Below are 25,122 nucleotides of genomic sequence, written 5' to 3'. Positions count from 1 at the left end.
CAGGGTTGCCACAGCATTAAATTTGTTACCTGCTTCTTTCTAATGACGTTGGCTAAATATTTTATTGCAGTTTTGTTTAATCACTATTTTTTACTTACAATAAACTCTCTGCAGTTACCCCAAGGGAAAATAAGTGCTCAGTGAACCATGCTGTGGGTTAAACTTCCTTCTCTGAATGAAGAAAATCTGCTTCTCAAGAAGAAAAGTGCTTCACACAGCACACCACAAAGTTTCTGCGTGTTGATGCTGTTGTGATCTGCATAGAAATGTGTAGTCATTGAAGTGAAGACAGCAATGAACAGGACTTATAATGTGTGAGTAGCACAGACACCTGCAATATGTGGCCTCCATCTACACCTGTATCAGGAAAAGAAGAACAAGTTCAGTGATAGACCAGGAAGAGCTTAGCTCCAGCATGGGCTAGGCACACCAAAAGCATTTAGAAGGCCTGAACGACTTGTAGAATCATAGAATTATAGAATCACAGAATGGTTTGGGTTGGAAAGGACCTTAAGATCATCCAGTTCCAACCACCTGCCATAGGCAGAGACACCTCACACTAGACCATGTTGCCCAAGGATCTATCCAACCTGGCCTTGAACACTGCCAGGGATAGAGCATTCACCACTTCTTTGGTTCTAGTGCCTCAGCACCCTCATAGTAAAGCACTTCTTCCTTATCTCCAACCTGAACTCCCCCTGTTTCAGTTTGAACCCATCACCCCTTGTCCTATCACTACAGTCCCTGATGAAAAGTCCTTCTCCAGCATCGTTGTATCCCCCTTCAGACACTGGAAGCTGCTCTGAGGTCTCCACGCTGCTTCTCTTCTCCAGGCTGAACAGCCCCAAATTTCTTATCCTGTCTTCACTTGAGTTATGAGTTTTGAACCATGGCAGTGTACTGAACAAACTCAGGAGCCATGTTCACTGTTTCTTTTCCTGCTATTTTTTAGTGCCTGTTTCAAGGAAGCTCCCTACAAAAAAGTGTTTTCCTTTGTATCAAAAAAATGATGCACTTCCAACAGCACATTATTATTTCAAGGAGAAAAAAAAAACATTTAAAACGAGTTTTTCTGAGCTAAAATCTATTGGATAGATTAAAAGTTTCCTCAGACTTTTTACTGCTGAATCAGAATGTCCTACCCAGCAGAGAAGGGGTTTGAATGCAGCTTTCAGATGATGACTGTTCTCCCTTCTGCAAAGGGCTTGCATAAAGTAACTGCTGATCACAGTACACATCAGTGAGTAATACATGGTATTTAGTGCCAAAAAATACAGATGCTTCTTGTTCCAAGGCTCCGGTGCATCATCATACCTGCAAGTGTGAACGAACCCTGTCACCTGGAAGTGGCTTTGACTAATCCTCCCACAGCACAGTCATAGCTTACGTAAGGGAGCCAGGCAAGAAACACTTCCCTTCCTGCTGTTATCTGGATTTTGGGGATGACCTCAGGAGGTTTTACTCTGCAGCCAGAGGTGGCTGGTTCCTTTCAGGCTGTAAGAGATGCCAGGCAAAACATTGTGGATGGGTAGTGATTTCTTCTTAATCGATCCTATCTGTGTTCTTTTTATCTCTCTGGCTTTCAAAGGCACTTTGAGGAGAGATAACCATATGTCCCTTGGGGTGATGGAAGAGATAGGACACCTGCAAAGGGGACAAGAAACAGCATCTGCCATCAGCATAGGTGTTGAACTCAAGGAAGCTTCTAAGCCCTAAAAAGAGACATATCCCACTTGCCTCAATTTGCTGCCTGGTTTTCTTACAGAGAGTGAATTTGCTGCTTGACATTTCTGATTATCACAGTGCAGAGGTGTGGGCATCCTGCAGACAGCAGCATGGATGGGTGTCAGTGAGAAAGATGGACAAGCTGGACTTTGGGACTTATTATGCCTTTCCAGTCTTGCTTCATCCATAATGTCAAGTTAGCATCATCATAACCCCGCTGTCTACACACAGAAGAGGTGGGTTATATGGAGTACATATATATGCATATGTACATGTCCTAAAGAATATAAAAGGGAAAAGCACTGGGTGTAAATTCAAGAGGCCTAGATCCATGGATCAGTGAGGCTGCTGACTTCCTGAGTTATCTTCAGTGTAAGTACTCTTGTTTTACCTTTCCTTCAGTTCATTTCTGTGACATGAGGTAAGGGATCCCAGTTTCTGTGGCTTTCTAGGGTTTAGCTTCATAAATGATTAACTGGATATTGGGGTGCAAAGAGACAGGATACCTCATATCAGCCTTCCAGTATCTGAAGGGGGTCTATAAGGATGCTGGGGAGGGACTCTTCATTAGGAACTGTAGTGATAGGACAAGGGGTAATGGGTTAAAACTGAAACAGGGGAAGTTCAGGTTGGATATAACTATTCTATGATTCTATAAGGAGGAAATTCTTTCCTGTTAGGGTGGTGGGGCACTGGAATGGGTTGCCTAGGGAAGTTGTGAATGCTCCATACCTGGTGGTGTTCAAGGCCAGGTTGGACAGAGCCCTGGGTGACATGGTCTGGTGTGAGGTATCCCTGGGCATGGCAGGGGTTGGAACTGGATGATCTTAAGATCCTTTCCAACCCTAACTATTCTATGATTCTATGATACACAGCAACCATCAACCCACCTTACGCAGGGATATGGGATGGTATAAATGGGAAATGCAGGAGCTATAACATCATAGAATCATAGAATGGTTTGGGTTGTAAGGGACCTTAAATCTCATCCAGTTCCAACATCACTGCCACAGGCAGGGACACCACAGCAGCTATTAACCAGTGTGCTGTTATACAAGCACATGTAGTATATGTGTAGTGTTTAGCAGTTTACATTGCTTTACTGGAGCTCTGGTTCACTTCTTTCCTTAAAAAGAGGCACTAAAAAGTGGAAAAGAATGTAAAAAATAAAAGCTGTTACAAGGTGAACTTTCAGTGCACTAAAATGTGAAATCCCTTCTGTTTTATGGGTAGCTATAAATAACTAAACAAGAATTTTCATGAGACCCCACTTGCAGCAATGTGTGCAGCTCTGGTGTCCTCAACATAAGAAGGACATGGAGTTGTTGGAGCAAGTCCAGAGGAGGCCACGAGGAAGATGAGGGGCTGGAGCATCTCCCGTAGGGAGACAGGCTGAGAACATTAGGGCTGTTCAGCCTGGAGAAGAGAAGCTGCGTGGAGACATCAGATCAGATTCCAGTGTCTGACGGGGGCTGCAAGGATGCTGGAGAGCGACTCTCCATTAGGGACTGTAGTGACAGGACAAGGTGTAATGGGTTCAGACTGAAACAGGGGAAGTTCAGATTGGAAATAAGGAAGAAGCTCTTTACTGTGAAGGTGCTGAGGCACTGGCAGAGGTTGCCCGGAGAAGTGGTAAATATTCCATCCCTGGCAGCATTCAAGGCCAGGTTGGACAGAGCCTTGAGCAATATGGTCTAGTGTGAGTTGTCCCTGCCCACGTCAGGAGGTTGTAAAAGGATGATTTTAAGGTCCTTTCCAGCCCTAACTATTCTATGATTCTGTGATTTACGATTCTAAGAATTAGGGTCCATCTTTGGCATTTCTGATTGAACTTTTCTCCCCAGTCACTGTTAATACCTTTGTCTCTGTGACTGACTGGAAATCCATATACATTCCCTATAGAATATTAGAATCACACTTCAGAAAGTCCCTGCTTTGGAGTTGCTCTTTTTCAATTCACTGTTAATCCTGCTGTAAGATTTCATTAAACTTCAGAAAATGTGTTCTTCTTTCAGTCTATTTCTCTTCAGCTCCCCTTTGGCCGTGAAAGAAGAGCAAAAGAAATAACCACAAGCTTTTTGTCAATCATGAGAAAAGTTGTATTATAAATGGAACCCAAACTGATGAATTTGGTGCACAAGGGAAATTATTTCTCCTTTGAATATTGTTGCAGTCATTTTTTTTTCCCTGTCTGATCTCTCAGTCGTAAAGGTTGAGGTCTCCTCTTCCAGCTGAACCTTATGGGAGATGAAATAATATGCAAAGAGAGCTCAGATGCAAAGGTTTTCAAGCTACAGTGTTATTCAGGCGGAAAAATACTTAACCAATACAAAGTGGCTCAACTGATTAAAAAATTAAGGTTAGTAGCGTTGCACCCACATGCAGAGTACATCAGAAAATCAATGCTGTATTTATTGACTTTTCCTTCTGTTAGTACAATTGTTTGCTAACTCCTCTACAATTTTCCATCTTCCTTCAACACACCTTCTCTCTTTCTCATAACTCTCCATGTGGATTTTTACTCATTTATTGCTTGTTTCCAGCTGTCTGGTCATCACATTTCATTATTGCTCTGTGGAAAGCAGGTCAGAAGAGAAGCACCAGACAGCATGCAGACTGAGCCTTCCTGATAGCAAACTGCATTTTGAGCTTAAGCGCTATGTACGATATCAATTCTATGTCCTTAATTTCATGTTTGCTTCCTAGAAGTGCTATATTTGCCTTAAATGTACACCAAACATCTTTTGTCTCTTCTCATCCCCTCTCATAATTCCTTTGAACAGCTCTTTCCCTTCCAAGAATGAAGCACCTACATTTGATTTCCTTTCTCTAACACACAGCACTTAGGAACAGATATATTAAAGTCCAACCAAATCATCTTTCTCATTTACATCCTTTTTCCCCCCAAGAGTGAAGGCAATGGTGTAATGAGAGACATTATCTATGATGTTAATGCAAAGGAGTATGGTCAGAACACTAAATACAATGGTACCTCCCAAGTTATGTTGTCTACATATACACAGATAAAACTCAGATATCTTAAAGCAGTACAATCTTCTGGGATACTGGTATGGGATGTGTTATTATTCCCACTTAACCAACTGGAAAAAATACAAACTAGAAGGTCAGCTGTACTAAAGGCAGGATTCATGTTCATATTGATCTTTTTAGCTGTTGGTTCTTTCTAACCAGTGACTAATCCTACTTTTTCTGTCGGCAAAGTTGCAGTCATTGGTGGTCGAATCAGTGGCTGATAATCCTGTTTCTAAATCTGCAAAATTAAAACCATGATTATTAAGTAATGCCATTTATTTGGAAGACTGCATGCTCACTGTTTTACTTTGGGGGTCTCTCACATGAACCTCTGAGGATAAGCAGTGTTAATCCTGAGGTTCTATCTCAGAAAATCCCTTAAGAAGATTGCTGTTTTGTGCTATTTAATTAACAGTGATGTCTAATATACTATTACTGTACTTCCTGTATTTTAGCAAGAATTAAAAACCTCTAAGACAAGGACAGGCCTGCATGGACAGTCAATAGCAGGAAGAAATAGAGCCTCAAAGCACATTCATTTAGGTTATAGTGGCCTAGACTTGCTTTTGTCCAATCTTTAACCTTTCTGCCCTCCTTGGATTCAAGAGCTGCAAAAACCCCTTGAAAATGCACCAGCCCAGAAGGTTAAATGGCTTGTTTTCAAGAGCCAAAAAGGAAAAAGGAAGAAGTAAGCTGCTAGAAATTCACTACCATTAGGAGGCAAGGAATTAGGAGTGACAGGAAAATCAGCAGGAGCAGTGTGGAGAATGAGGAAAGGTTTGGGAGCTTTCTAAGACAGCCTGGAGATGAGGTTTTCTGAGCTCAGGATGCACCAGTGTGACCTTTCAGTCTGTGTGGAGCCTACCTTGTTCCAGTTCATGGCCCTCATGCCCGCAGAAAGGAAGCAGCAGATGCCATAACTCTTCTTTTTACATGTATTTTTACTCTATTTTTATGTCTATTGCAATGGGATGACCATGATTTGCTGTGTCACAAAGAGAAGGGAAGGTCAAGCCACCAAGGAATTGATACCTGTGAAGATCAGTGCAAATCTTCTTGCTGTAGTATCAGCAGTATAGGAACTGCTGGACTGGACTACATCTATCCAACATGTTAACTCCTCTCTCTGTTTAAACATAGTTATCGTTGTTTTTTGCCGTATTTCAGGCCTGTGATTTTCCAGTGTTGGTTTAAAACCTTAAGTATCTTTAGCACTGATTTTCCTAGCTGATACGAGAACATACTTCATGAAAAATTAAGGTCTTGCCTACCGTACAATATGGTTATTCTGATGTTAAAATGACATAAAATTCTTACAAACACTGAAAGTAAACCAAAAAGGAAACATGAAAATAAAGGATTTTAAAACCAAATGCCTTTATAGGCCTCAGCTCCTATATTTATGGGTTATGGTAAGAACAGGGCTCAAAAGGATTTGATATTTATTTCCTTAATCACAGAGGAGAGAAGGGAGTAAAGACATCCTCGGACTGGTCCACAAGGGAGGGGGAAGAAGGAAGAAAAAGGTACCTTTGTTATTGTAGCGATAGGACAAGGGGTGATGGGTTCAATCTGAAACAGGGGAAGTTCGGGTTAGATATAAGGAAGAAGTTCTTTACTGTGAGGGTACTGAGGTGCTGTCACAGGGTGCCCAGAGAAGTGGAAAATGCTCCATCCCTGGCAGTGTTCAAGGCCACGTTGGACAGGGCTTGTGTGACATGGTCTAGTGTGAGGCAGCCCCTCCATGTCAGGGGGTTGTAGCTGGATGATCTTGAGGTCCTTTCCAACCCAAACCATTCTGTGATTCTATGATTTTCTGAGTTTCTGTTAGTGAAAACAGCTCAGCGGTCAGTGCTCAGACTTCTCCAAAGGAGGGGAATGATTTGGAGAACAAGCAGAGCATTACAAGGATATAAAGGTACAAAACACTGCAAAGATGTTTAAAAAAGAGAGCTGCTTGTAGAATGACAGAGATCAACTGCAGGTATTGTGGTTTTGCTACAATCTCTCCTCATTTTAGGACATAGAACTGTGAGGCATTTTGTGCTTGAAGAGGCTTGGCTTTTCACGTAGCTTCCTCAACACATGCTGATTCAGGAGAGTTGTTTGAGCTGGCAGATGCTGATGGATCCTTCTGCCTCCCCATAGTCTTTTCCTCTAATGTCTGATTACTTGTCTACCTGAAATTTATCTTCGCTACAAGCATCACTCATGAGACTTTATTAATCACCATGGAATAACACAACAGGCAAGAGTTCAGCTGGTGGCATCTTCGAGGGAAATCTTCCATGTGTGTGTTCCTGGAAACAACTCCCTTTTTAATGCACAATTAATAAAACCAAACAACCCAAACCAAAAAAAAACATTGATCTAAAGTTTCCTGATTGGTCCTAGAGGGGACAAATAACCCCCTGTCAATGACATGACAGATGCTGGTGTCCCAGGGGAACATTTTGGCAGTGTGTTCCCCCATCCTTCTGTAAGCCTGTTAGATTGTCCATTTATCTCCTGTATGTATGGAATGACTGACCTACATCTAGGTGGACAAGGCCTTTAACAATCTGATTTTCCATTCAAGTCAACCCTGCTTTAAGAAGCAGGTTGAACCAGAGGACTTATCCTACTCACCCTATTACCACATACCACAGATGCCTTCAGTTTCTACTTGAGATCCAGATCCAAGCAGTAAAATCTGGCCTTGCATTTGGTCTCTACCTCTAATACCTCTTTTACTATGTCTCTCCCATCCCTGGTTATTCTCCACAAGCACTGGGAACCCCTTCCCAATTTACATGGGAGGATGCTTCAGCTCTTCTGCACTTGCTATATCTCCCTTGTTGGAGACTGGCTTTTCCTGGTGTTCTCAACTTCAGAGGGAACTTAATAGCTCTCTTTCCTTACTAAGGCACTTTGTGAGACAAAACTCACCTGAAGACAAACTCCATGCGTGCTTTGTCTATTTGTCATGGTTTAACCCCAACTGAAAACCAAGCCCCACACAACAACCTGCTTATTTCTCCTTGGGTGGGATGGAGGAGAGAATTGGAAGAGTAAAAGTGGGAAAACTCACAGGTTAAGAAAAAGACCATTCAATAGGTACAGAAAAAAGCCACACACATAGGCAAAGAGTTCAGCCATCTCCAGGACAGCAGAGCTCCATCACACCTAACGGTGACTTGGGGAGACACACACCATAAGTCCAAATCATGGAATCATAGTACAGTTAGGGTTCCTTAAGGTCATCCAGTTCCAACCCCCTGCCATGGGCAGGGACACCACACACTAAGCCATCTCACCCAAGGCTCTGTCCAACCTGAACAGTGCCAGGGATGGAGCATTCACAGCTTCCTTGGGAAACCATTCCAGTGCCTCATTATCCTTACAGTAAGGAACTTCTTCCTTATATCCAATCTAAACTTCCCCTGTTTAAGTTGTAACCCGTTACCCTTTGTCCTATCACTACAGTCCCTAAATGTCCCTCCTTCCTTCTTCTTCCCTAAGCTTTATATGCTGCCTATGACATCATATGGTCTGGAGCATCTCTTCGGTCAGCTGAGGTCAGCTGTCCTGGCTGTGTCCCCTCCCAACTCCTTGTGCACCCCCAGTGTGCTTTGCTGTGGGGTGGTGTGAGGAGCAGAAAAGGCCTTGACTCCATGTACCCACTGCTCAGGAGTAATGAAAACATCCCTGTGTTACCAACACTGTTTCCAGCACAAACCCAAAACACAGCCTGATACCAGCTACTATGAAGAAAATTAACTCTACCCCAGCCAAACCATTTCAGTAAGATCTGCCTGTACCTGGAATTACATGTCCACCAGTAATTTCATCTTTGATGTTTTTCATTCTGCTTCTATCTATGGGGAATGTTGAATTTCCTTTTTTTTTTTTTTCCCCTTCTTTTCCTATTTTTTCAGTGACTCATCCTCTGTAGGTGTGAAAAGGAGCATTATGCACTGCTGGGAGATATAATTTGTGACTCATGTAACCGTGGGTTCCATGCTTTTGGAGTGATAATTAAAAAGAGGGGGTTGGAGCTGCCCGGGGGCTAGGTAAGTATGAGTTTGGAATAAAGACCCTTATCCTTCCGTTCAGCAACTGACTGATATAGTGAAACAAGGCTGAATATATAAGGAGGCTGCTTGAATTAAAGGTAAGCTTTGAACTTTTAAGCACTGCCTGCTTCTCACTGGGTTTTCTGCATTCTACCAGGATGCCCAATTAAACGCAGTAATTAACTCAGCAAGCCCAGAAACCACTAGAGCTATAGAAAGAGACTCTGAAGTAGGAGAAAGGCATTGGCTTTCCAGAAACAGTCCTTCAGCCATTCTCCAGTCCTGAAACCCAGCCAAGGGCTGACTCAAACACAGATCTCCCATCCTTAGCAACACCCCCTTAATCTGGTGGAGTAAATTATCAGTTTGTTCTAGGCACTGTATGTCCAAGGTCCCTCCTAAAACAGGATCCATAAGTATGCTTGGCAATGCAGGGAGGTTTTCCTCATTTTCTGGTACTCTCTTTTCTTGGCAAAATCATTTTCTACTGAAATAATAGCAAATATCGACAGGAAGTGAGATTCACATCACACAGAGACTGCAGAAATGCCTCCAAGCCTCACTGGTTCTGATTAATTGTGCTTTCCGTGGAAGACAGACAGAAGTAAAGGGAAGTATCTTAACCTCTTGCAGTTGAGTTCAACACTGCCCTTCGCATTGTCCCCTTTTTTCTTAAGTCTGCTGTTCTGCGGCGTGTGCTGGGGATTTCCACTAATGACTCACCTAGAAGTAAACTACCTTTAGTAAAGGAAGCATAGCTCAATAGTTTGGGTGCTTACTTGGGGTCTAACAAATATGGGATCTCTTCCTTTCTCTGGTACATATGCTCTGTGCAATCCTAAACATTTCTAAAGGTGAGAATCACCCTGAGGAGTAGTTGGGATTAGGTCTTCAGTTCATAGAATCACAGAATCATAGAATAGTTTGGGTTGGAAAGGACTTTTTCCAACATATCCATGTCCTTTTTATGTTGAGGACACCAGAACTGTACACAATACTCCAAGTCAGGTCTCACGAGAGCAGAATAAAGGGGCAGGATCACCTCCTTCGACCTGCTGGTCACACTCCTTTTGATGCAGCCCAGGATACGGTTGGCTTTCTGGACTGCAAGTGCACACTGAAGCCGGCTCATGTTCATTTTCTCATCGAGCAGCACCCCCAAGTCCTTCTCCGCAGGGCTGCTCTGAATCTCTTCTCTGCCCAGCCTGTAGCTGTATCTGGGATTGCTCCGACCCAGGTGTAGGACCTTGCACTTGGCATGGTTAAACTTCATGAGGTTGGCATCAGCCCACCTCACAAGTGTGTCAAGGTCCCTCTGGATGGCATTCCTTCCCTCCAGTGTATCAACCGAACCACACAGCTTGGTGTCATTGGCAAACTTGCTGAGGGCGCACTCAATCCCACTGTCCATGTCAGCGATGAAGATGTTAAACAAGACCGGTCCCAACACCGATCCCTGAGGGACACCACTCGTTACTGGTCTTCAGGAGGACGTTGAGCCATTGACCACAACTCTTTGTGTGCAGCCATCCAGACAGTTCTTTATCCACCGAGTGGTCCATTCATCAAATTGATGAATTTCCCAGAGGAAATTCTTTTCTGTTATGGTGGTGAGGCACTGGAATGGGTTGCCCAGGGAGGTTGTGAATGCTCCATCCCTGGCAGTGTTCAAGATCAGGTTGGACAGAGCCTTGGGTGAGATGGTATAGTGTGAGGTGTCCTTGCCCATGGCAGGGGGGTTGGAACTGGATGATCTTAAGGTCCTTTCCAACCCTAACCAGTCTATGATTCTATGAATACAAGCCAGGGAGTCTCTAGGCACAGTGTATATTGGGTACTTCCACTCTTTTGTAGCAGTCTCTTTTGTAGCAGTCTTCCAGTATCTGAAGGGGGCTTACAGGAATGCTGGAGAGGGACCCTTCAACAGGGTGATGAGTGATAGGACAAGGGGTGATGGGTTAAAACTGAAACAATGGAAGTTCAGGTTGGATATAAGGAAGAAGTTCTTTACTGTGAGGGTGCTGAGGCACTGGCACAGGGTGCCCAGAGAAGTGGTAAATGCTCCATCCCTGGCAGTGTTCAAGGCCAGGTTGGACAGAGCCTTGGGTGACATGGTCTAGCGTGAGGTTTTCCTACCCATGTCAGGGGGTTGGAACTGGATAATCTTCAGACCCTTTCCAACCCAAACCATTCTATGATTCTATGATTGCATTTTTTTATAGACTTCTGGGGTTTCTGGGATTGAAAGGGTGTATGTAACCATTCTGGAAGAAACAGCTGTTATTGCACCATTGCTTTCACTCTTGGAGGTAGAAATTTGTCTTGATTCTACTGTATGGGAGAGAGCTCTCCTCTAACCTAGTATAGGACAAACAGTAGGTAAATCTATACAAATGAAGAATCAAGCCCATTTTAATAGGAAGTTTGTTTTCACCTATATGAATATTTCTGGCTCTTCAGTGGTTCTGTTTTAAAATGCAACACAAAACACAATGCCTTTCAGCCACTCAGTGTATGCCAATGAAGAGCACGTACTTCTCTGATCAGAGCACTCAGGAATTGCATCAGCTCAGAAAAATATTTCAAGTTCATGTTAATGTTGCAGCATACTAAAAAATGCATTAAAGCTTTGAATTAGTGCTTGGCTTGGGCTTTGAAGCCAGCTTGAGATACTCAGCTCAGATACCATGATGACAAGTGTGGTTTAAAATACCTAGAAAGAGATGAGATGTGCAAGCAGAACCTTCTAATGTCCCTTGAATTTGGCTCCTCATCACCTTTGCTATGAAAAGTTAAAGAGATGATTTTCTTTCTGCTAAGTAGACTGCACAATAGTAAAACTTTTAGATGCTGTTAAGGTTATTTCATAGCCACTCAGGTTACTAATGCTATGTGTTAGAATACTCACATCAAAGTATTCTGTCCCTTTCGCATATGACATGCCTCCTGGCATGAGGATGCGCACACATGTATGCATACAATTTGACATGTATCATTTACATCTTAGCAATTCCTCCAGCCATAAAGCTCCTCAGCACATTATGCTGTTGATAAAACCGAACTGCACTGGGAAGGCCTTTGTAACCTTTTCTCTGTGTGTTGAGGGAGAAAGGGAAATCATCTCCCCATCCAAGAGTACTGATTCATTATGGATTAATCAGTTTGGTTGCCTGGAATGCAGGTTTCTGTCCCCAAGCAAGTCAACTCATCTGCAGTTCTTGCTCCTTTTTCAGTTAATGGAGTTTAGAGCAGGAGAATTCTTACAGAAAACTCTGTAAAAGTTTTTGCTAAAGGCAAGGGAAAGAGCACAGGCACCATTACACTATGGAGCACAAGTGCACAGTAGGGAAAGTAAAGGGATCAGGCAGTTCTCAGCCAGCCTCAGGATAAGGGTTGTGCAGGTGAGGGACACAGACCATAGTGACATTATTTCCTGTTATTCAGCTCTTTTACTTCCCAAAACAAGATATTCCCCTCAATACTGCTTGCTGGGGATGGTCTTTGACCTGTACTACCTCTTCTCCCATGACTGGGAACTGCGCAGAGAAATAAGCTTTTGTCATGGGCTGTTCTAACAGTACAATAGCATTGAAGTCAGTGCCTGGGACTCTTCACAGTCTTGTTTAATTTATCAGTAAAGATATACACCCAGTGTTGAACCATTTTTGATGATGGGATTTGACAGCAAGGGCATCTGTACCCCCTCAAGGATACAGAGCAAGGTATACAAGTTACCTCCCTTTTGTCTGTTCCTCCTGCTCCATTTCATGCCTGTCATGCTGGGACAGAAACTTCACAGCTCTTCCATGTTATCCAGAGCAAGTACACATGTGGTAAATGGGAATATCTCTCCCTTTAAAACCCAGTGTCTTGAGAAATGAGGCTGAATAAAGCCACTGAGGAAAAGCAAAGCAAAGCTGAAGACTTGCTTCTGCCTCTGTATCGAAGGCACAACTTTAATGCAACAGCAAAACGTCCACTCTCCCACACTGACTACATTTGCATTCGTTGTGACTCTGCTGTGACCTGCTTTTGCTTAATGTGAAGTTAGTGTGGTGAAAAGTCGATAAAGCTGTGTATGAGTAGCTTTTGACTGGGTTTTGTTGCTTTTTTTTTTCCCAGGGAATTCATTAACTCCTCACACTGCTGCCTTCCACCCGAAACACCTCTAATCCACCATCCCTCCTGATAGCTTTTCTCATAATAACCGTGCCCTCTTCGCTCAATGGCTTTTTGATCAGCAGCTTTTTGGGAGGAGTCCTCTAATTCTTTGATCCTTTTTATTCCAAGCCATTTTTTTAATGGCAAATTCTGTTTCACAGGCAATCTCTCGAGTCCAGCATCCTCTGTGTAACCCGGTGATACAGAGGAAGGTGGAAGGAATGCAGCTGAGGGATAAAACACCTTGTGATAAAGTCTCATCTACATACCTGTATTTGCAATCTGCATCATGCCACAAACCTTGAGCCTGTTACAGGGTAATCAAATACTTTTCAAGCTCATCTGCAGTACTTCTGTCTCAAACAAAACCACATCTGTGCATTAGAATTTAATGCCCAAATGCCAGTCAAGTCCACTGCAGTGTTGCCAAGAAGGCCAAGAACCTCCTAGCTTGTATCAGCAATAGAGTGGCCAATAGAACAAGATAAGTGATTGTCCCCCTGCACTGTGCAGTGGTGAGGCTGCACCTCAAATCCTGTGTTCCGTTCTGGGCCCCTCACTACAAGAGAGGCATTGAGGTGCTGGAGCTAGGCCAGAGAAGGGCAACGGAGCTGGTGCAGGGCCTGCAGCACAAGTGTGATGGGAAAGGGCTGAGGGATCTGGGGGGTTCACTGTGGAGAAGAGAAGGCTCAGGGGGGACCTGATGGCTCCCTACAAGTGCCTGAGAGGAGGATGGAGCCAGGAGGGGCTGGGCTCTGCTCCCAAGGAACAAGGGATGGGACAAGAGGAAACGGCCTCAAGCTGCACTAGGGCAGGTTTAGATGGAGCTGAGGAACAATTCCTTCCCCAAAGGGTGCTCAGGCATTGGAACAGGCTGCCCAGGGCAGGGCTGGAGTCAGTGTCCCTGGAATTATTGAAAAGACATATAGATATGGTATTTAAGGACGTGGTTTAGTGGTGGACTTGGCTGTGGTGGGCAATGGTTGGACTTGATGATCCTAAACGCCTTTTCCAACCTAAACAATTCTATGATTCTATGAGTTTTGCCACATCCATTAGTGGAGACAGAAACTATCATCCCAATAGCTGGGGAAAAAGGTGGCCTAGGATGAAAACGAGGTAACATTTACATCACAGAGGCAAATCTGGAGAATGTGCTGAGAATTTATCCCTAAGCTCTTAGTTATCAAGTTATTCATCTGTGCCTCTTTTCCCCTGTCTGTAAAACAGGATAATTGTACAAGCTTCTTACTAATTTTGAGACTCGGGTATGAATAATCTTGTTAAAAATCTACACAGCACACTAATTATTACTGCCATGACATAAGATGCACGTTCCATACCAGACCTTTAAATGGAAGCCTCAGTATTATAAGAAGCTTTTTCAAGAAAGTCTTCCTCAGCAACCCTGTTCTGTAGAATTGCATTTTAAAACTATTTCTGTTTTAATTTTTACAAAACTTGGGTTTAAAACATTAGCATTTCCCACAGAACTGAATTTTGACGCTTCAATTCAACCTAACAATAACACTTGCATTGCTCTGAGTGGAGGCATGAGGATAAGTAATCTAATAAATAAAATACTGTGTCATTCCAATGATAAGGGACAGATAATACTTTCAACAAACAGACTTTTATAACAGTATGGTGTTGCTGAATTCAGCTCTTCTCATGCTCCCAATGCACAGGGGCTCAGACTCAACCCACCTGGTTTTAAGCACTGAAATGAAGTATCTATATTATGGGTCTATTCAGCTTCCATCAATGAGTGATAAGTGCCTTACAGCAACAGTTCAGCTCATCGGTGGCCTGACTTGCCATCTGGAAGTACCAGTTTCTCATTAAGCTCCTTTCCAACCCTAACTATTCTATGATTCTATGATTACTGATTTCAGCAGGACTAGAGTAAATGTTGGTGGTAAGAGCCTACATTTGGCCAGGATGGGTGTGAACTTCTGTGTAGTTGAAACCATCACTTAGACATGAACCAACTGCTCTCCAACTAATGGTATAGCTGTGTGTTGAAAGCCACACAGACTTCTTATGGGCTGAAGTTGGTCTTGGTAACAGTTTGCGTTGGCTTCCTAGCAGATGGGTCATTAACGTGATTGATGCTGATATCACATCATCAGAGTTGACTTAGCTGCCCTATTAAAACTGATTGCGGGTCAGGGTGAGCCAGAAATAATTAGTGAGAGACACTGACTGTGTCAGAGGGGATTTATCCTTCTATCAGTTCAAAAGACATCATGGCTTTCGACTCTTCTGGCACTTTGGTTGAGTGGCAGCCAAACTGAAGGCTGGGCAAAGAATTTAAGGGCAATTAATAAAGTTAGATGAGCAAGCTGTAAAATATGTCCATATTTGCTTCTAGTTGATTTTCTCCTTCACTAGATTGGGCTGTGAAAAACTTGGGAAACCACTGTTAAATGGAAGTGTGACGTGCAAAAGGGCATATATAGGTAATGTCTTAAAAGAGCGACATGTCCATACTGCTTACCCAGGTGTGGTGTGATAAGCATGTGGACAGTGACTGGGGAAAATCAACCATAAAATCTTCCATAAAAACATATAAGGTGCTACCAGAAAAAAGGAATTCCCTGGAGTAATCTTTCCAAACCAGTCTGACACTGCAGTATTGGAGATTTTGGTGATGGAATGATAGATTTTCTTAGCTGAATGCATTTTATTAGAGCCCTGAAAAACCTGCAGGTATTACAGGAGTGTATTACAGTTCTGTCACCACATTACGTACCTGAGGCATCTGTTAAACTCAATCCAGAGCTATTACATTTTGCCAGTATTTGAATTTTGCTGTAATAAAATCAGGAAGAATTGCTAGTTTGACCTTTGGAGCACATTCATCTGTCATTAAAGGTGGATGGTCTTTCATACATAAAAGATATTCCATGGAAGCATATAAACCTAGAAATAACATTGGTGCACTGAATCTGGTGCTCTATTGGCAACTGCTACCATGCCTCCAAATCCTTATTTTACATAAATGAGTTTCCTCTATGACATAAAGTGTTTGCCTCTGTTTCTCAAATGGAAGGCTGTTGTAATCAACTGCAACCTCCTTCTAGGTTCTCGTTTGCATTTATGCATAGCTAATTTAGAGCTATGTTTTCTTCTACCAGTAATATCCTTTAGTTCAGATAGTTCTCATTCCTTGGCATGTCCTTCCCAAGTGTGTTTATAGACAGCAGTCAATTCATGCCCAGACATTTCTTTGTACAGCTGCATGAACTTGGCTCACATAGTCATCTCATTAGGTCAGAGAGGCTCACCTTCCCCTGAAAACCCTCATAGTCCTTCTTGCATTTGTTCTTTGTGAGCACTGGTGATTGGAGATGCACATGATGCACTTGAGACTTGAATGATGTAATTCATTCTTCATTTCCTAGTAGATATTAGTGACTACTTCCTAGGGCTGCATTTGTCACATGAGTATGGTTAACAGTGAGTAACTAGTGTGGAGTCATCTATCTTGGCACAAGTTATTCTAGACTCCCGTGACTAACCGGAAGTTACATCGATAAATTTAGTGATATTTAAAGTGTTATTTGTTCTTTTCAACTAGAAGAAGCCACCAGCATCTGGGTACATGACTCATGTTATTGACTTGGTCAATACAGGAAGTCAATCTTTATTTAGTAAAAAAAGGATTTTGGGGTGATTAGCCTGTGCTCACCTGTGTTGCAGACAGTGAATGTTAGATGAGAGAGATCTCACCCCGTTGAGTTTGATTAACATCCTCAGCACTTTCTTCTCCATCATTTCCAGCTGACATACTCCTTCACTAGATCACACCTTCTTGTTAATGGTCCTTGCATCTCATGCTGTTAAATTTCATCACATTTTGAATACTTCCAACATCAATGTCATTTGTTTCTCTCTTTATGATAGCTTGATCCTTCTTGCTAGGGAAAATGCTTTGTAAATTTGGTATTGAACTGAAGACTCTTCTGTTCTTTGCATCATAATGATTAATGGAAAAAGTAAGTAAATTCAATCCCAAAACTGGCGTTTGGGTGAATTTGCTAATAACCCTTTCCCACCCTGATGCTTCTCTGACAGCCTTATTTTAATTTGTGTCTTCACTCCCCCTTTACTTGCCTTTTCCACTACTTGTATTAGTCTTGATCACTTAGAAAAACATGGATAAGAGCAGCAAAGTGGAAGACTGCCCTTTCTGGGTAGAAATATTTGTTTGCACCTTCTTAAATTACTCAGCGAGCTAGACTGAAAAACTCAGACAAAGTTTACACTGTAGTTAAAATCACAGATCATTTTGGTTGGAAAAGACCTTTAAGATCGTTAAGTCCAACCATTAACCCATCACTGCCAAGACCCCCACTAAATCATGGCCCTAAGCACCACATCTACACACCATTTATATACCTCCAGAGAGGGTGATTCCATCCTGTTCCAATGCTTGATAACCCTTTTGGGGTTATTTGGCCTTTAATGGTCTGGAAAGCAGATGAAATGAGAATGTTCACAGAATAAAAGGTTATCTGAGACTGGAAGGGAACACCAGAGTTCTGCTCCACAATCTGCTCAAAGAGTGGCTGATCTTGAAGGTAGTTCCAACTTCATAATCAGATAATTTTGATCATGAGTCTAACGAATATTTAAATATTCTATAAGTATGGAGATGCACTGGTCTGGAGTGCCAGAGGGAGATCCTTTTGGAGGAAGGGCTTTTATAGACCCATGAAATAAGTATCCAAATTGAACATTTAGAATCATAGAATCATAGACTGGTTTGGGTGGAAAGGAGCTTAAGATCAGCCAGTTCTAACCCCCTGACACAGGCAGGGACACCTCACACTAGACCATGTCCCCCAGGGCTCTGTCCAGACGGCCCTTGAACACTGCCAGGGATGGAGCATTTACCACTTCTCTGGGCACCCTGTGCCAGGGCCTCACCACCCTCACAGTAAAGAACTTCTTCCTTATATCCAACTTGAACTTCCCCTGTTTCAGTTTGAACCCAGATTAGCTTCATGGTCTGAATAAAAGGCTTTATGTTCATATGAAGATGCTGCTTAAATGTTCCACTTATATTGCTTAAGATCTGAAGCACTGTGATTTCCTTCTCTCTGTGGCTGGATCCAAAATTGTCTGCAGTCAATAGAAGACTGTGTTGTAGTCAGCGAACCTGGATTTAGTCACGTTTACACATACTCTTCATTTTAAGGAAAGATATAATAAGGATGTCTGAAAAGAGGGTTAGTTCTGGGAGACACACAGCTCAGATATGGAAGATTGTGGAAAGGTTGTGAATTAGAGCAGAAACTTTTCTTTAAGCATATCATGATATAAGAATTATCATTTATCAATATGAATAATTTTTCCTTTTAAAAATCCTGAATTAAAATATAATATGTTTTTCTTTCCTCTGCTTTATTTACCTTTTTTTACCCCATTTTTTCTTCATTTTTTTCCTAGCTAAAAGCATGCAAACAGAAGATAGAAGAGAGAAAGAAGCAAAAATCACTTTGTAAGACTATTTTTAAACTGAAATTGCAAAACGAGGATTCTGTTTGACTTTTGAGTTTTTGAAGAAAAAGCAAACAAGAATAGCTTTAGGACATTCTAAGGAAAGCTGAACATTGGAGAATTGATGAATGTTTGATGCCTGGCAGTGTTCAAGGCCAGGTTGGATGGAGCTTGGAGCAAACGGGTCTAGTGTGAGGTATCCCTGCCCATGGCAGGGGGTTGGAACTGGATGAGCTTAAGGTCCTTTCCAACCCAAATCGTCCTATGATTCTATGATTCTCTAATGGCTCAGTTTTGAGCCTGTGCTCCCTCGATCTTTTGATCTTCCAGCTCAAGGACACAGTCCAAATGAGACAACTGGGAAAATATTGAACAAGGATAGGAGATACTTCAGAAGGAGCAAGCACAGGCTTCCATCTAATATATGGAATATACTTATTGTTTATTGGTTTGTTTATTTCTCTGATCTTCTTTTTAATTAGAATACCAATCGATTTTCCCTTGTCAGGAATAACCAGGCTCCAATCAGCAGAGTCTGGAATACAAAGCAGACTTCATTTTTTTTATCTGGAACCCATAACAATGTTAATATTAAAATGTCATCAGTCTTGCGGAGACACATAATGAGCATGAAATTAACATCTTTTTTTTTTGATCACCCTCCTTTTGTAGATCCAATTTAAATTACAAATGTTCCTGATAAAAATTGCACAGACTAATTCTGATATCACAGAAAATTATTTCCAGTTTGGTTAGGAAAAAAAGTACTCCAAGAGACAAAAAATATTGGAGAGGACTTTCAAACCAAGCTTGATGGGTCAGAAGCATTCCTTACCTACATGGTCCATCAAGAGGGGCAGTTTAAAAGAGTTAAATACTTCCTCTTATGAAATGGCTTCTTTCTTAGCAGCCTTCAAGTGTCTGAAAGGGGCCTACAAGGATGCCAGAGAGGGATTCTTCATCAGGGACTGTAGCGATAGCAGAAGGGGTGGCGGGTTCAAGCTGAAACAGGGGAAGTCCAGGTTGGAGATAAGGTGGTGAGACACTGGAATAGGGTGCCCAGAGAAATGGAAAATGCTCCATCCCTGGCAGTGTTCAAGGTGAGGCTAGACTGAACCTTCGGTGAGATGGTCTAGTGTGAGGTGTCCCTGCCCATGGCAGGGGGTTGGAACTGGATGATCTTAATGTCCTTTCCAACTCAAACCTTCCTATGATTCTGTGATTCTATGAAATGGCTTCTTTCTTCAGGGAGCAAATCAGATTGATTCAACTTTATCGATTACTTTTCTGAATATGCATATTCTGGAACAAGACAGCCTTGTTTCAAGTGAACTTAAAAATCCATTTCGAGGAGTCATTTGTCTTAAGACTTGTTTACTATGGAACAATAGCAGGCACAAAGTGTGTTAATTAAGAATGTTTTTTCTGCTTTAAATTAACGTCCTGACTCTATCTAAATGAACTTTGATGTGCAGATTCTCTGTGCTGTGAATGAACTTCTTTCTGTGCTTCCTAATGTAAAAGGAATCATTTCATATCAGCTTGATGAGTTTTCAAAAAGCCATAGCAACGGGGTTACTTGAGGTCTGTTATATTCAAAATGGTATTGTCATTATACAGAGATGAAGTAGTACTACTTTCATGTGGGTACAGTTATACCTCTAGAGAAGTACTTATGTCCGTAGAGATAATATCTGAAAAGCAGGGAGAAAATAGGAACAAGTGGCTAATAAACTGGTCCAAATGTTTTCCTAGAGTCTCTCTACAGTATGCATTGTGCATTAAAGAATGTCCAACTGTAACAGTTATACCTATAATTAAAATAGGTTTTAGATGTTCATTTCTTCCTAGCAGGGTCTGTCTTTTTATTAGCTGATCATATAAACTTATTTATGTATGCTTGTGTAGCACCCAGAACAATATGGTCACTGATTCATAGCTATCTACTGCAATAAATAAAACCTATTAAGAGACTTCAGAGTTGTAGTCCCAGATGATCTAAAGGATGCATCAGTTAATGGAAAATCTGGAGAGGTGGGATAATTTTCTTCTGCTTCATGTCCTTGGTGTGTTCCTCCTCCCTTGTAGGCTTCAGTTTGCTTTTAAAGGGAGACTAGAGATCTGGTTCAGGGTCACTTATGTTGGGATTTGTCTCATCTAGCTGCACTGGTTGATAGTGTGGGGGTTCTGTCTGACACTCCTTTTTCTTGGCAGCACAGAGTAAAATTTAGGAAAGCTTGTGGACACAGAAAAGAGCAGGAATAAGCATAAAGACTTGAACCTTTACTGAGCAAAGGAATCATCAGGTCACTTTTACACCATTGTCCCAGCTATTGGGCAGCAGAATTGATAGCACTGGAGAAAATGGACCAGAAAGAGACATCAGCACCTAACCTAGCAGAAAGGTAAGGCCAATAGATATCCCTTGAAAGCATCTGCCAGGTAAAGCAGCTCACTCCTGTCATTGAGTGGGTTGCCATCTTCAACCCACGCTACTGTGTCATGTCTTCTTGTCAGAGGATGATGTCTTCGTGCATTTGAAGTTCTTATTTAACCTGATTGCATCCCTCTGGATTTAAAAGGAAAACAGTGTTCTTGTCCTTGTTTTGCCTTGGAGATTCTCAGCAGAAAATAGATTTGGGGTTGTCTTCCACTGTAGCACAAGGAAAGGGAAATTCCCTGTGCAACTGTTTATAAGGTAATGTAGGCTTTGTCAATCCTGTCCCAAAGAGTTATTTATAATGGACTCCTGAAAAGATCAATTTTTGGCCTTTCACTATCGAATCTTTCTCCCCATTTAGTTACCAGGAATAAAATATAACCATCAAATTTTGCACATGTCACTAAGCTTGGGAGAGGCTAAGTAAGAAGGATGGGATTGTCAACATGGTGACACATGGATCATTTGGTAAACTGTGTTCAGACAAATAGTGCATATTTCAAAGAGGTCAAAATTCTTCATACATCTAAGAGCAAATAAAGCAGGTCAGTCATCCATCAGATGCTGGCTCCATCCTACAAATTAACATACAGAGTAGATTGATTCTTTATAGGGCTTATATAAAGCAGGAACTAAGAAAGACTCATGACAGATAATCAGCCAAATATAAGCTCCTACTTCAGCACAGGAGCCAAAAAGGGCTAATGTGGTTCCTTGAGGCGTAAACGTGGATCCTCAGTTTGGCTGAGGTTGTGTTAATTCTGTGTTTGTCATTGCTGAGATTATGGCCTGTGTTACAGTGGAAAGAAGCTGATAAAATTAGAGTAGGTTCAGAGTAAGGCTAAGAGAGTCATTAAAGGTTTGGGTTTGACTTAAAATAGAAAGAACAGAGAGAAGGTCAAGAAAGTGTTTGATCACAGTCTGTCAAAATTTACATCAGGAGCAGACTACTTAGCTCAGCCAACAAAGGTTCAACAGCATCTACCCAGAAACTGAAGCTAAAAAATCCAAAGAAATCAGATTCAAGTTTCTTTGTAATATTAAATGTAGTCTATGGATAAAATTTTTTCAGGGTTATTGAGCATAATTCGTTGTTGCCAATTTCTAAATCAGGACAGGAATCATCTTAGAACTGTGCGAGAATACAAACAAGTGTTGACTCCAGCAAATCTTCTGTGTATTAGACTGGCAGCAAAATATATGCGTTGGAGTAGAATGAACTTTGACTACTCTGGCAGAGAGCTTTTTCTATGTCCTGGAAATGCAGGAATAGATGCATGTCATGAATTTTTCAGACTTTTCTCTTCTGATCCCCAGAATAAAAGGAGAAAGAGGAATTTATCCACCGGATCAAGCAATTCCTGGATGACTTGGAGAACATTGTTAGAAAGGCAAAATAATGTTAAAAGTTAAGTGTCCTGCAGTGAAGAACACTTTATGATTTCTGATAGACTATTGCCATGTTTAGTTATCTAAACTGCTGAAAGATTACAACTTCCTACCTTCAGATCTTGATAGTAGGTGTCCATTTAAAATCATGCCCTGTCTACACCGATAGCAAAGACTGGAGCTTCTAAGCATAGTCCAAGGCATCTCTGATGCTGACCAGTCACCTCAAGGCTCTTTATTCAAGTGTGACGGTGCCAGAGGGAAGGTGCCACATGTCATTGTGAAACCATAGAATCACAGGATCATAGAATCATGTAATCATAGAATGGTTTGGGTTGGAAAGGACCTTAAGAGTTCCAACCCCCTGCCATGGGCAGGGACATCTCACACTAGACCATGTCACCCAAGGGTCTGTCCAACCTGGCCTTGAACGCTGCCAGAGATGGTATTTACCACTTCTCACTATCACATCCTGGCTGTTGTAAAAGTTGGTCTTGTAGTTTCGTATGGGTCCTTGGAAGCAGAAAAGAGCTGAAGGTGGGACTTCTCCATTTGCTAGAGGGCTGCTCCATGGACCATGCAAAAAACAGTGGGTAAGCTCGGAAAGATTTGCTCCAGTAACCTGATGGTTAGTGCACCAGGATAGCAGCCAAGACACTTGGGCTAACATAGCATATAATATTGAGTAGGCTCCAAGGTCCGGATCTCCAGAAATGGAATAGGACAATGTAACACCTCATTTGCTTTTAGGTGCAGAAGTATTCATTACCTGCAAGTCAGCAGCCCAGAGAGGCCAATGGCTCAAAATTCAGCAACAGTAGAAGATAAGAGGTGCAATGGTGAAAGATGTGGACAAATACATGAAATGTCACATATAAGTAAATCTGTTATTTTTTAATTACTCTCCCTTTCTTGGGAAGTGGTATCAGATACATTGGTCAACGAAGGGATTCCACTCCAGGTTGAGGACAGGTGTCTGCAGCATGTGAGGAATATGGAGTGTCATGGACTGGCTGAGCTGCTCACCTTCACGCACATGGGAGAAAAGTTGCTTGACTCCTGTGGCATCTGCTGAGCACCCCCATGTTGGAGGTCATCCTAAGTACTGCTCTTCTGCAGCACCATCAATGGGCATCATCATTCTTTTCCTTTCATAGTCTATATTCTAACAAGCTGAACTGAGGTGGCCCTTCCCATTGCCAGGGGTGCACTGACGCAGTGGAAAATTGTCATGGAGGGACAATTCAGGTAGGAGGAGTAATGGAGAAGATCAGGCTTGGAGAAGTGTAGGTAAAATGGGCTTGTACACAGTTATTTAGATCATTAAATACATGTGTGGGAATAAAAGGCTGGTCTTCTGACTGCTAGCTCAGTGTTTCACTAGCTTGATTGCCATCTTTACAACTGCAGATATTTAGGAAGCATGTGGCTCTCTGGGTATCCTGTCCCTTGATTGTAGCTCCTACTAGCACAGTGACATGCTTAAAGAGGACCTCCGGAAGTCATCTGTATTCTCCAGGCCTGGGAAGAGCAGACCCAGCATCCCAGAAAAAGGCACATCAGGAGGCAGGTGTAGAGGGAATGATGAGCTGTTCAGGGTCTCAACATCTCCTGCTCAGTCACCAGTGATACGCTAGAATGGCTGGTGACCTGGAACTAGTTAGATAATCAAACAGACCATGGATGGAGAAAGGTCAGGATGAAACACAGGGGTTACAACAACCATCTAGGAAATTTTTTGATCTGTCTGACCCTGGTTCAGATGGTCCTCAAGCTTTGTGTTTGTACTGACGATTTCTCTGCTTATCTTCAGTCTTTGTCTTCTTCACCCAGTTTTCCTCTGTCATACCCCTCTCACCCAGAAGAAAGCATAAAACTAGACGTACTTTGTTAGGTAAAGGTCCATGTAGACACCATCGTGTCTCTGAGTGACCAAAAGCAGATTTGCAGCATGGGAAAAGGATCAGTAGAGTGAGCACAGGAGGAATTGTTGTTTTCCCCTAGTCTCCCACCCATCATTTTTATCCCTGAGACTTCCAGAGACAGAGGCTGTTCTGTGTCCCAGTAGCCTTTTCATGGATTTATCTTCCAGGACCTATCCATTTATTCCACGATTGCAGCTAAGATTTAGCATTCATTATATCCTAGGACAGCTAAACTTCAGTTTGAATGAAGAGCCACTTGTTTTTGTTTCTTCCAAATCTTCATCCTGATGACCTCTCATCATCACACTGGAGGACACAGAACAATTAACCCTTACCTGTTGTCCCCAAGATGCTCATGATATACTTAATCAAACACAGTATCTTCTATAATGGTAGATTCATTTGCTTAGTGAATGCAGTAGGTCTGGCAAACGCATTTAAGCTTTTGGTGTGAAGCCTTTTCTTATGGCTCCCAGAAAACCCTGCTGTCAAGACTTGGTAGCATGTAGAGCCACAAGCAGAAACACGCAAGGGAAACAAGAGTTTGGGGAAACGTAATCCAGAATGCTATTGAAAATTAATAGATCTGTGTTCAAATTATATTACAGTGACAATCAAGCTCCTATTTACTTGCAAGAAGGTGCTTTTTGGGTCCCTGATGTAAAGGATTGGCATTTGGAGAGCTGTAGTTATTAAAAAGTAACACACCTGACAGCAGCTCTGAGTCAAGCTGATGGAGCTGATCGAACAGTTTACCAGGAAAGCACACACGCTAAGATTGAAACCTCAGGAAAGTAAATCATTGAGATGATGGCAAGTTGTAAGAGACATAGGGTGTCCTATAGGGACATTTTTGAGTTCAGTGTAAGCAGAAAAAATAGAATCA

The 25,122-nt window shown here is 42.1% G+C and overlaps 1 long non-coding RNA gene across 1 annotated transcript in view; it reads left to right on the top strand.

Moving 5' to 3' along the window:
• The window catches only part of LOC133223495 (uncharacterized), a 449,146-nt gene extending 431,201 nt beyond the window's left edge, over positions 1–17,945 (top strand). The window contains exon 2 of the long non-coding RNA XR_009728592.1: positions 17,902–17,945. This is a non-coding gene — a long non-coding RNA (uncharacterized LOC133223495). The remainder of the gene's footprint in view (positions 1–17,901) is intronic.
• The last annotated feature ends 7,177 nt before the right edge of the window (positions 17,946–25,122 follow it).

Source organism: Neopsephotus bourkii, unplaced genomic scaffold, assembly GCF_033783945.1.
Source record: "Neopsephotus bourkii isolate Nb327-2 ecotype Australia unplaced genomic scaffold, CSIRO-AGI_Nbou_v1 NB_1637, whole genome shotgun sequence".
Lineage (NCBI taxonomy): Eukaryota > Metazoa > Chordata > Aves > Psittaciformes > Psittacidae > Neopsephotus > Neopsephotus bourkii.
Note: the sequence above shows the minus strand (reverse complement) of the source record. Positions and strands in the feature narration are given on the sequence as shown.